The sequence below is a fragment of the Papaver somniferum genome, chromosome 6 (assembly GCF_003573695.1).
Source record: "Papaver somniferum cultivar HN1 chromosome 6, ASM357369v1, whole genome shotgun sequence".
In the NCBI taxonomy this organism is placed as follows: domain Eukaryota; kingdom Viridiplantae; phylum Streptophyta; class Magnoliopsida; order Ranunculales; family Papaveraceae; genus Papaver; species Papaver somniferum.
In genome coordinates, this window is record NC_039363.1 from 98,049,972 (window position 1) to 98,063,271 (window position 13,300).

At 36.7% G+C, this 13,300-nt stretch overlaps 1 pseudogene; it reads left to right on the forward strand.

Annotated features, from left to right (window-relative positions):
* Positions 1-1,519: 1,519 nt before the first annotated feature.
* LOC113292318 lies at positions 1,520-1,699 on the forward strand (annotated as a pseudogene).
* The last annotated feature ends 11,601 nt before the right edge of the window (positions 1,700-13,300 follow it).

Below are 13,300 nucleotides of genomic sequence, written 5' to 3' on the forward strand. Positions count from 1 at the left end.
ATGACATATCTTTATGGGATAAGAGGATGCGTAATTTGAGGTAACAATCTTGTTAGTTAATTGTTTTCCTGTTTAAGAAAAGACATGATTTTATTTCATATCTTTATTGCTTTTTCTTAATAAAATTTTCGGTACAATTGATGTTATTCCATTATTTGTGTACGGATGTATGTGCGATTCAATTGTTTCCGGTTAAGAAAAACCATTGTTATCTTTCGTTATCGTTTGATATCAATTGTTTAGGCTTACAAAATTTCAGTGCAATTGCAGTACTTTAATGTATGTGTGATTCAATTGCTTCCGATTAAGAAAACCATTGTTATTTCTCATCATTATTTGATATCAATTGTTTAGGCTTACAAAATTTCGGTGCAATTGCAATACTTTAATGTCTATGTTGATTCAATTTCCTCCGGTTAAGATAAACAAGTATGGATTGTTTAAGGCTTAACAAAAGTGTTTTCGGGATCATTTGATTAGTCCAAGCAATTTCCGGATAAGAGAAACTAAGATTTTCGGATTCTAGTTAGACTTATCAAATGTGGAGGATTCGGTTATTCAAGTCTAACTGAATGCCTTAACGAGAATTACTAGTTAACTAACCTAGTATTTGTCTTGTTAAAAGTAAAAGGTCTAAGTTATCTTTGTGAATAACTAGATCCCGATGAGAAAAATAAAGTTAATTCTTATATTTATTTTGGTCTTATCGAACAAGCGATTGTATTTGTACAATCGGTTTGCAAGAAGAACTAAGGTGATTAGTCGATTATTGGTTTGCTAAACTATCAAAAAATTGCTTTGTGCAATTGTTTTCTAGATGACATATTAAAATAAAATTACTTGTAATTTCGGTTTTAGTATTGGTTATCTAAAGATGGTGTGTAAAACCCTCGTGCTCAACTTTTATAGGTTTACAATTTCTCTTTGTGAGATTTGTAAGATCCTTTCGGTTTGTCCTTTATTTTTTTCGTTTCTTTGTCATTTTTGTGGCAAAAAGGGGAGAAATATATGGAGTAAACAAGTGGTATTGGCTTATTATGAGTTGGTATCACTAAGGGAAAGGACATATGTGCTAAAACGTTTATTCTAACGAATAGGATGAAAGCATAGACTAAGGGGGAGTCACATGTCATGTGATATATAATTATGAGGTACTACATTGAAATAACAAAGACGTGAAGATTGAAAATCTACCTATCTTACCTTTAGGGGGATTATTAGCTTTGCTATTATGGTGTCAGCAACAACATTTAAAGATTGAATTTAATGCAGGTTATGTGTTGTTGAACTTGGAATCAAGCGTATGTGTATAATGAATTCTTGTAATTTGTTTATCCATATGATGTAAGAGTTTCGTCACTAAAATTGACAAAGGGGGAGATTGTTAGAGCATTGCTCGGTTGAACCCGCCAAGCGTTGGTATGTCAAGTTTGGGTGTCATATTTTAGTGAATCAAAACTCATTTAAAGAGTCGCTTGATTATATGCTAGAGTCAACTTCATATAGGTTAGCTTGAAAGATACCTTTCTCGGCCTTTTGGATAAGATCAAGTTTAGTATCTGTTCTTATCAGTTTAATATCTAATATGTGAGCCATCGGCTCACACGATATTAAATTATTTTTTTCATAGGTTAGATTGAAAGTATTAGGATATGGGACTTACAAGTATTACATGAAAACTTGAAGATTGCGAAGAAGTATGGAGCTACAACGACAACAATCATCCTTCCTCTTGAGGTTAGTAATACTTGACTTGAACTGTTTCATTCCCTAACGTATCTTTCAAGTCGTGCATATTGAAAACGAAACTACGAAGCTGTGTATGAAACTCTAGATAAACATAGTATTAAGGAATAAAATACGAGGTTTATTTCTTAACCATTAAACTTTGTATATAAGACATCGACATAATCGTAAGAATGCTATTGTGACTATGTATGGGTGTGAGTGAAGATTTCATCCTAGGAAACAATATTTTTACATTCGTTTAAAGGAAGTAAGTTCACAAACTCGTTTGTGGATCGAAAAGGAAATCGCTAGGATTATTGGTATTGCCATTCATTGCAAATCTATTTTGAACTACCAATATGTGTGATGTGTATAACCGCTCATAAACTTGTTTATGTTCTTGGTAAGCCTACAGGGGACTGATTTAAGTCATTCGTATTACTTTTATTAGTATAACCGATCTTAAGTAATCACTCAAGATGGTATGATCGATGCCTTGTAAATAGCAACTTTTATCTAGTGAAAAGGGGAACCGATACTAGTGAGAGGTGCAGTAAATATGCAAGAAGGGAATCTATCCTTGTAAGAGGTGCTACAAGTTTTTAGTGTGAGGGAAACCGATCCCATGAACATGTGAAACAAGTTCTTAGAAGATGCGGGAATCGATCCTATGCACATGTCCACCAAATTACAGGTAGTTACCATAAGTATGTGGGGGACCGATACTAGTAACTAGTCAACCGAGTTTTGGTAACTAGTGTGACTAAGCACAGTACTCACGTGGAGGTAGAACCGACACTTGTTTTTGTAGAACCGTGATACCCATGTTTGGTAATTTGATAGGATAATCAATCACATAGTTCTGGGAAGTCGGATGCAAATCGTTTCCAAGATTTTAAGTATGAAAAAGGACTTGCAAAGTAAGGATGTCATCATTCTTTGAACACGTGTTGTAACTCTTATCATTAATTTTTCAAAGATATTCCTTAATAGCTAAAGCAGAATCCAAGGATCGAAATAAATTGAGAATCTTTTAATTAAGGTTTCTTAGTTTTATATGCTATTTAATTTCCAGTAATTAAATGCATATCTTTAGAAAATAATAATTAGTAATGTGAATTTACTGATTATGGATTTTTCTACTGAGATTTCGATCAATAGTTGGGCAGTGCATTTCCAGGAATTATGAAAACCGATTTTGGCTTTATTGCATATCTTTGAGAATATTCGGTTTTGGAAATTCCTTGGTGTCCAAACTTCCTTTGTATATAAATATTGAAGTTTTCATTTCTAGCAAACTAATCCTCAAAGCCAGCAAAACTACCTCAGTCGTGTTGTTATTGGTGGAGCCGCCTATCGGAGAAGAGAGTACCCTAATTAGGATAAATCTCTTACGGCCACTCAGCTTAAAGACTTCTTTGGGATTGAGAATCTCTATTAGTACCTTTTGTGGGAAACTAGATAATTGGAGTTTATTATTAGTTTTCAATTGATTTGATTGACTAATGGTGGTTGAACTTTGATTGCACCTAGTTTGTTTATGCTTGAGAATCTTCTCTTCTGATATGAGATTCACTCAAACTAGATCGAAGTTTCGACGGGGATCTTTAGAATGTTTGTAGATCTAAAGACGTCTTGTGATAATCCAACGTTAACAGACTCCATTATGTGTGTGATTGATCACAAGAGATTCAAGTTTGATTGTGTGCAGGTGTTTATTGAAGATCAAAAATATTTGAAGACAAAAATACTTTTGGGTTCATAATCTTTGGTGTGCACAATACTTGATTCGGCTGGAAAGGGATCCAACTGTAATCGGCGTATCTTTGTGATATCCTTGATTGATTAGTTGAATAGATCGGCATCAATGCACTTCTTTGTTATTAATAGTATTGATTGCTTAAGTCTTACAATCTCTTTGGTGATTGGTAAGAGAGAGATCTAAGAACCCGACAAAGGAGTCTATTGGTTAAACGGAAGAGCCTTTGTCAGACTCATATCACTTTGTTTGAAAAGATTTGTGGCCGAACATATTTTTTGTTCCTTTACTGTTTGGAATACGAACCAAAGTAATTGTTCCAAGTGCGTGACTTATTACAAGCTGGGGGCGCAGGGATACTGAGGAAACTAGGTGAACTATAGGTTTAGTTGCTTGGTCTCAACTATACGAAGTTGGTTTAGATTTTGTATAGCGTCTTAATTCTGAGAGTATTCAATCTGGACTAGGTCCCGGAGTTTTTCTGCATTTGCGGTTTCCTCATTAACAAAATCTTGCTGTGTCTTTTCCTTTTCTATTTACGCAATTATAATTGTTTATTATAATTAGAAGTAAAATATACAAACGTTAATTCCCATTTACTTGATAAGCGGTCCTATAGTGTTTGGTTAAGTCCGAACCTAGTATCAAGTAAACATACTTCGTTGTTGTATTGTCTTGATCTAGTATCCATAGACGATCACACGAAGTGTGCAACCGATTAGTTGTATTGTATCGACACTGTTCATAGACAATCACTTTCGGAGAAGGGACTTATAGGTGGAAATTTTTTAGATTGAGGTATATTTGGTTACCCTCGTCTTTTAACTCTCAATTTCTAGGTCTCATGGGAAATTTCAGGGTCTGAAAGAAGGTTTCAAAAAACTTGGATTCATCATCTTCTAGCATGACTATACCTCAAAATCAATATTCTATTAGAATTAGATTTTCCAGTGACTCTAGTAGTAAGATCTTTGAAAAGATTTCTTCTAGTGGTTTCATTCTAGAAAAGAAATTGGGTATGTTTAGTGGTCATAAAAAAGGTTTGGTTTGTTTTGAAAAATTTAATCTCGGAAACATCTTTAATAGTCTTGGTGAAGGTTTTGACACTCTCACAAGAATCTTCTATGCCAACATCCATGAGGTTGATGTTGATGACATGAAATTCAATACCATGATAAATATAGAAATGATTCTTGTTAATACAGAGTTGATTTCAAGGATTACCAAAATCCCATTGGGTAATTTTCGCCTTCCTAGACCAAGGGAAGAAAGACCATCTTATGAAACCATTTCTAATGGTCTTTGTGGAAAGAGTGTTGATTGGATTGAAGGGAAATTTCCTACTATTATCTTAGTCTTGCTTTGATGTCTGTCGGAAAAATTGGTATATCTAATCTTTGTCCCTCCACAATTGAGAACTTTCGGTGGAGTCGCGAGTTTGCAGAGTTAGTCTATTTCCTTGTTTTGATTCTCGAAGTCTTGATATTTGTGGATTCATCATTATTCAAATCTCTCAATGATGTCATCCAACAAGAAGTTAGGATTTCCTTGCTTAATTGAGCAAATTTGTAGTGCATATTCTATCGCTCCTATTGGAAACTCCATTTAAACCCCTAAACTTGTTCGTCCTTGTACGTTCAAACGTATGAAGGAGAATGCTTGCAAATACAGATATGTCATTCCCTTGACGATTTTTGTGTTTTTACCACCTTGAGTATCCTTCAACAAATTCACAAGGGCGTTTTTAAGATCAACTCCAAGGTAAAATGTGTGGAAGAATAATTACTATTGATTGCCACTAGGTTTATCAAAATCAAAGAGATGGATATTATTCAAGCCTCTTGGATGGTTTCGGATGATGAAGATGATGATTAAACTCTCTTTATCTCTCTAGTTTTTTAATTTTTTTCTAGGAAACTTCTTATGAGAATTTATTCTTGTGGTTTAAAAAGGATAACTAGGATTTGGAATAACAATTATTCTGAGTACACATAGCTGTTGCAAACGATTTTCATCTTCCAATGTTTTTAGCTTTATTTACTTAAATTCTAAAGTTTATTTGGAAGATGATTTTGCAGTATTAATCTTTATTAGTTTTATATATTGCAAAACTTTTATGGGATATGTGTGTTTACGTCCATGAACTATGATTGTCCCTTATATGTCAAAAGTTAAGCCTATTGTGTCATTATGAAAATATTGATGAAAGATAGGATGAACTTTTGATTCCAAAGATTAATTCTATTATATATATTTATGCAAATATTAAATTAATCATGGGTTCTCATGTGATTTTTTAATGTCCAAAGAAATCCTTATTTTCATGTAAAAGTAAGGTCGCTCTCGTTGTTCTTTCGGGAATGACATTTTATGGGGGAGAGTTTTCGATTGAACTGTGATTAATTGCCAAATCTTTGTGGGGAGTGCAGTTGTGGAGTATTATATGAGTTTTCTTTTAAATTTACTAAATCCTTGATGAATGCATTTAGTTTCGACTATTTGATTGCATCTAAACAAAGTTGATATGTTCTTTTTTAGTCATGAAGTGTCTCCATGAAAATTTCATTAGGATCCCACTAGATTTCGTACCTTTTCCAATTTATATTGACAAAAAAGGGGGAGAACTAATGTGTAGTTCACACTACAAATATATACGATTTAATTATCATTATGTAAGGGGGCTGGTTTTCATGTGAGATGAAGTATTGACTAAGGGGTAGTGATACATACCACCATAGTATTGTTGTCAAAGTTGTGATATAATTGGATTTTGATGTTGTGTAATAATACCATGGCACTGTATAAAAATGATTGAGAGCAACTGTTTTCTCATTGTTATAACTACGGATCTTCAACAACTATGATGCTGAGTTGAACACGTTCAGAATCACTAGAGTACTTGGAAGTGAAAAATATTTGGATTAATGTTGAAGAACCAAGGAAACCAGGCATTTGGATGAGAAGCTACAAAGTTTATTTATTTTGTAATCCATATGTATTGATAGTTTTATCACTAAAATTGAAAAAGGAGGAGATTGTTACAGCATTGCTCGGTCGAACTCGCAAGCGTTGCTATCTCAAGCTTGATTGTTAAGTTTAGTTGCCAAAACTATAAGTCTTGATTTCTAGTCTACTTATAGTTAAGTCTCGGATTAGGATAGCAAGTGTAGGTGAGCATTAGACTTCACGGTGTTCATCGATTGAAGACGAAGAACTACTAAGGGGAGACTGTGGAACTTCATCAACAAAAGGTATGTCGAGACTTGAAATCATATATCACTCAAAAGTCTATATACTCTATCTCCTATTCGATACAAAATTCGTATAGCTATATAGACTTCGATTATACACATTTGATATTTCGATCTGAGTTTAACTCGCTTCCATATTTCTCAAAATATATGTTGGTAAGCTTTCGCTTTAACCAAGTTCATCTTATATTCTTGACGAAATTCAAAAGATGATCATGTGAAAATCTCCTTGTAACATCTTACATTATTTGTGTGAGACAGTCATTTGATGTAGACTCGGAATGTTTCGTATTGATCATTCGATCACTTGAAAATTTCTTTTAAGCTAATAGTTTATGTGAGACACCTACTGTTGTCTTCTAAGAATGTTTCAATGATTTAAATGGGAGTCTATAAGAAATAACCATGATTGGATATAGCATAGTATGCCTACTTGCATATATGTAGTCCAAGTCCGGGAACCATAGTTTTCATACCCGTATGCATATTGGTTGGTTAGTGAAAGTACGGGAACTTAGTATGCATACCGGTATGCGTACTTGCATGAGGTTCAACTGAGTTTGGAAGGTATGCGTACCCCTTCGCATACTAGGGAACCCAAACTTAGTCCATCCACTTAGGTATGCGTACCCGTTTGCATACTTGAGTAGGTTATGTTCTAATCGGTTTTTTCATGAAATAATACATTTATATAGTAAGGAATGCAATCTTTTGCAAACTGTGGCTATAATGTTCATGAATTGATTCAAGTGAATCAATATCGATTTTTCTTCGATTGTGTCTTGTATACTTCTACAAGAACATAAAAAATTGAACAACTGCATAACTAGTTTCATTTGAGTCATTTGAACTAGTTGTGATTAAGATGAATATGGTTGATATGAAAGTGTTCATATGGCTAACTTCGGTTAACTATTGTTTAGCCGACAAAGGTGCACACGTTTAGGTATGATTACCAATATCTAAATGAAAGCAAATTTCATTTGTATGTAACAAGCTAAGTGTTAGATAATTTCTCGATCAAACTCGAAAGTGTTTCTATCTCAAGCTTGTTTGTCAAGTTTAGTTGCCAAAACTATAAGTCCTGATTTCTAGTCTACTTATAGTGATATAGGATAATATGTGTAGTTAAGCTTTAGACTCCATTACGTTCGTCGAATGAAGACGAAGAACTACTCCCGGGAACTTGTGGAACGTCATCAACCAAAAGGTATGTGGAGACTTGAACTCATATATCACTCAAAATTCTATCTATTCTATCTCTTATTTTGAGATAAAAGTCGTATTACTATATAAACTTCAATTATACGCATTTGATATTTATAGCCGAGTTTATCTTGTTTATCTATTTCTCGAAATATGTGTCGGTAAGATTTCGCTTTAACCAAGTTTATCTTTCATCCTTGACGCAAGTCAAAAGATAATCATGTGAAAATTACCTGGTAACATCTTGCATGATTTATGTTAGACAATCATTTGATGTAGACCTGGAATGTTTCTTATTGATTATTTCAATTACTTGAAAATCGCTTTGATGCTAATAGTTTGTGAAAACAACTATTTTCATCCTCTAAGAATGTTTCAATCATTGAAATGAGGGTTTAGAACATATATAACCATGATTGGATAAAAAAATAATACGTGTATTCACATTTGTGTAAAGCCCAAATCCGTGAACCTTGGTATGCGTACCCGTACGTGTACTGGCTGGGTTATGGAAGTCCGGAAACTAAGTATGCGTACCCGTAAGCGTACTGGAGGAAGTTCACGTTCCGTGAATATCTGCTGGAGTTTGGAAGTGTACTATGTATGCGTACGCGTTCGCATATTGGAGAAACCTAAACTCGGTCCGGCTACTTAAGTATGCGTACCCGTTTGCATACTTGATTAGGTTATGTTCCGACATCGATTTGTTCATGAATAATACATTTAATAAATTAAGGAATGCAATCTTTGCAAAACGTGGCTATAATGTTCATGAAACGATTCAAGTGAATCAAAATCGATTTTGCTTCAATTGTGTCTTGTATACTTCTATGAGAATATAAATTGAACAACTCTAGTTTAATTGAGTTATTTGAACGAGTTATGATAAAGAAGAATCAGGTTGATATGAAATTTCTCATATGGCTTACCTTGGTTAACCACTGTTGAACCAACTAAGTGTACATGTTTAGGTACGGTTACCCTTATCTAAATGATGGTGCATTTCATTTGTGTATTGCAAGCTAGGTTCGATCTAACGGTTGAAAGTTATTAGCTTGAATCTAATCAGGTTTTATCTAATGGTGAATATTGAATGCTTTGTTACTAAGCTAACATTGATTGCAAACCCTGATTTGAAATCCATATAAAGGAGAACTCCAGCACCTGGGAAACCTAATCTCCACACATCATGTGTGATACTAGTTGCGACTAGAGTCGATTCTCCTTTAACCTTAGGTTTTTCAGGAAACACTATAGGTTAACGGCTTAAAGACTTTATTTGGATTGTGAAGCCATATGAAACTATTTTCTATGTAGTTCCGTGTTATGGTATAAAGTTAGCTTGGAGTAGGCTAGTGTATATAGCGTCTAAATTCAATGTGGTGTTCAAATGTGGACTTGGTCCCGGGGGTTTTCTGCATTTGCGGTTTCCTCGTTAATAAAATCTCTGGTGTCTGTGTTATTTCTTTTCTGCATTATACTTGTGTATATAAAAGAAATATCACAAGTTGTGCGTTAAGATCAATCATTTCTTGTGTCCAGCCTTTGGGTTGTTGAGTGAATTGATTGACAGTTGAACCTTGGTCTTTGGTACCGTTCAAGTTATTTCTCATTATTCAACTAGGCTCGCGAATTCATATTTGTTTGATTGCGGATTGAATCGAGAAATTGAGATATAAACTCTTTGATAGATTTTTCTTAAGATTGAGTCTAACTATCTAGTTGATTCTCTTGAAAGTATATTGGAGTTTGTCCATACAGATTGCTAAGCGAAATATTGGGTGTGGTTGTTAGACCACCCCCGACCCCCCCACCCACCACCCCCTTTTCACTAAGTTCTATCTAACGGTTGAAAGATATTAGGTCGAGTCTAATTAGGTTTTCATCTAAGGGTAAATATTGAATGCTTCATTACCAAGGTAACTTAGATTGCAAACCCTGATTTGAAGACTATATAAAGGAGAACTCTAGCAACTGGGAAACCTAATACCCACACCTCCTGCGTGATACTAGTTACAACTAGAGTCGACTCTCCTTTAACCTTAGGTTTTTCACGAAACCCTGTAGGTTAACGACTTAAAGAGTTCATTGGGATTGTGAAGCCAGACCCAACTATTTCTTTGTAGTTGCGTGTTCTGATCTTGCTGTTTTCTATCTTATTGAGTATTATGTTCTCTAAGATTTGCTCGAGTTATATTCTCCGATAGGAAAGATAAAAAGTAGTCACGAGCATCTTCGTCTCATCGTTTGTGATTCCACAATATCCTGTTTCGCTACCATACGACTAAGATTATTGTGAGGTGATTGATATATCTAGGATGTTCTTCGGGAATAGTCCGGTATATCAATTGGTTCCTATTCACCTTGATCTATCAAAAGACGGAGCAAAACTCATAGGTTTATTTGTGTTTGAGATAGATTTATCTATTCAATAAACTTTTCTGTGTGAGACATATTGGTTTATCAAGTCTTCGACTTTGGTTCATAGCAACTCTTAGTTGTGGGTGAGATCATCTAAGGGAATCAAGTGCGCAGAGTCCTTTTAGGATTCAGAGGCGTAAGGAACGCGACTGTACCTTGATCAATGTGGGATTGGTTAGGTCTCAACTACATTCCAGTCTGAAGTTAACTTGTAGTAGGATAGTTTCTGTAGCGGCATAATACAGTGTGGTGTTCAAATATGGACTAGGTCCCAGATATTTTTTGCATTTGCGGTTTCCTCGTTCACAAAATTCCTGGTGTCTGTGTTATTTCTTTTCCGTATTATATTTGTTTATATCATTGAAATATCACAGGTTGTGCATAAGTTCAATCAATTATGAACCCAACCTTTGGTTGTTGATTAAATTCATTGACATTTGGATATATTTGTTTTTGATACCGTCCAAGTTATTTCTTATATTCAATCGGGCTCGCAAGAAATAGAGATATAACTCTTGGATATACATTTTTTAAGATTGAGTCTGAATATCTAGTTGGTTCTCTTGAAAGTATATTGGAAGTTAGTCCATATAGATTGCTAAGAGAAATAATGGGTGTGGTTGTTAGACCCCCGCTTTTTCAAGAGCATCACCTTTTTTGAAGCCTTTGTGATGTTGAAAGCTTGTTATAGAACTGCCGTTAACTAGGATAGAAGATTGAGCAGTTGAAAGGAACCAAGAAATCCATCTTATACATTTGAAGACAATTACTGCTCCTTTCAGAAGGTTGTCAACACAATGCCAGTTTATGTTTGTTGATGGTGGTTTTTAGCTTAGGGTTAAATTCGTAAAACCTTGCATCTGATGTGACGTCACTCTGTAAGGAAACGGAGCCATGAGTGTTAACCTCTCCGCTGGCATATTTATTGAGCCACTCAATATATTTACATGAAATTTATCCAGACTGGCGAATGTAGCAACCATCCCAGATGTTCTGTAAATTTCGGCGCCTTGCCTATATTCACTTAATATAAGTTCCTTTGAATGCCTTCTATGTTATGTTCCCGGCTGAACCTTTAATATTGATATGGCATGACGATTTGTGTTCACTCGCAGCAAAGTAGCACGAATTTCCAAATATCAAGGATAAGGTCTTCGCATAAAGTATTCAATCAGAAAAGCATGCTGCTCTCTAGCAATGAACTTAAAAGAACTCTGTGTCAACACATAAAACTCAACCAATTGCCCTGATTAACTTGCAGAAGTTAGGGCTTTGCGCCTCGCGCAGTATACCAGACCTTGCTTGACGAAAGTAATCCTAGGCAAACTAGGAAATTAATTCGTCATGGATTAGTAGGTGCAAAACGCTACCCAGAATCAGAAAAATAGGGAGCCGCAGCAACAAAGGGAGGCGTGGCCATGCTTTAGGCCAGATGGCTCCACTTTCCATTGGCCACGTCCCAATCCTAAACCGGCCTTATTTCCCTCGACTAATCAGGTCGCTTTAAACTCGTCACGCGTACATGAATTGTGGCTGGGCCATACTTGTCTGCCCCACTTCCCACCGACCAATCAGGTCGCTCTAAAGCTGCACACTCTCACCAGAATTATAGTCGCACCTTATGTTTGGCCGGCCCCCTTTTCTTGGCCAATCAAGACGCTCTAAACTTGCCACCATACATTAAAGGCCAAACGCACCCTTCCGCGCCACCATACTAACTGGAAAGCCAAACGCGCCCTGCCACAACAACATATTGGTCGACATGCCAACATGCCACTCTGCCGCGGCAATATGCCAACATACCACTTCATGGCAACCTGCCATAAATAACACCCTATATGCTAACCTACCTCATGTTATTGGCCAACGCCATGAAAAGATTATGATTAGGGTTTTCTGGTCAAAAGCACGCCTATGCATTAACCAACGCCCTAATTCCCAGTCATGGCACAAATTATGCCACTTCGACCCCACAACATGCCATGAGCCGTGTGGGACCCAGGAATCCCTAGGGATGGCGCCATATCATAGCCACCCACGAATATCCCTACTCATGTGGCTGTTTCCACATTATGGCCTTGCCATAACTCCTTTGGCATAGTTATGGGGCCATTTGCACAGCAGTATCGTCATGTCGCGGCCGCATGCCACACCCACCAATTAGGGTTTCGACATGCCAAACCCTAATTTTAGAAAAGTTGCTACGCCAATTACTAAAGACAAATAACGTTTCCCAGAGCGTTGGGATTGATGTGGCAACAAGGCCATTGTTGCCACGCCACATGTGGGTCCAACACCACGGCGCCAAACCCTAGCATTAGACATGCCGTCAAACCTTAACATTGTCCATACCGCCAAACCCTAGCATTGGCCATGCCGCCGAACCCTAGCATTGGCCATGCCGCCAAATCCTAGTATTGGCCATGTCTCTGAACCCCAACCTTGGACACGACGCCAAACCTTGGCTTTGGCCATGCTACAACGCTACTGGCATTGCCGCTATGACACGAATACTAGCATGCCGCTATACCACGGCTACACCATTGGCATGCCGCTATGCCACGGCCACGCCACTGGCATATGTTGTTATGCCACGGATACGCCATTGGCATGCCGCTATTCCATGGCTCTACCAGGCGCCACTATTCCAATGGCGCCACTTCTCTATACAACAAGATGCGGCCATAATCAATGGCCATCCTTCATCATGAGATGCAATCTCAGTCATCCAAGTTTGCCACCGAACTGACAGACTTATGGCAAGTTTGAGGTGACCAGCTGCCTAAATATAACGGACATGGCTACACCAGGCGCCAGCCATGCCACATTGCCGCTGGCGTATACCAAAACGCCACCGCGCGCCAACACAGGGTAACCATAATCAACGACTACTTTCCTTCATGAGATGTGATCTCACCCATCGAAGTTCGCCACC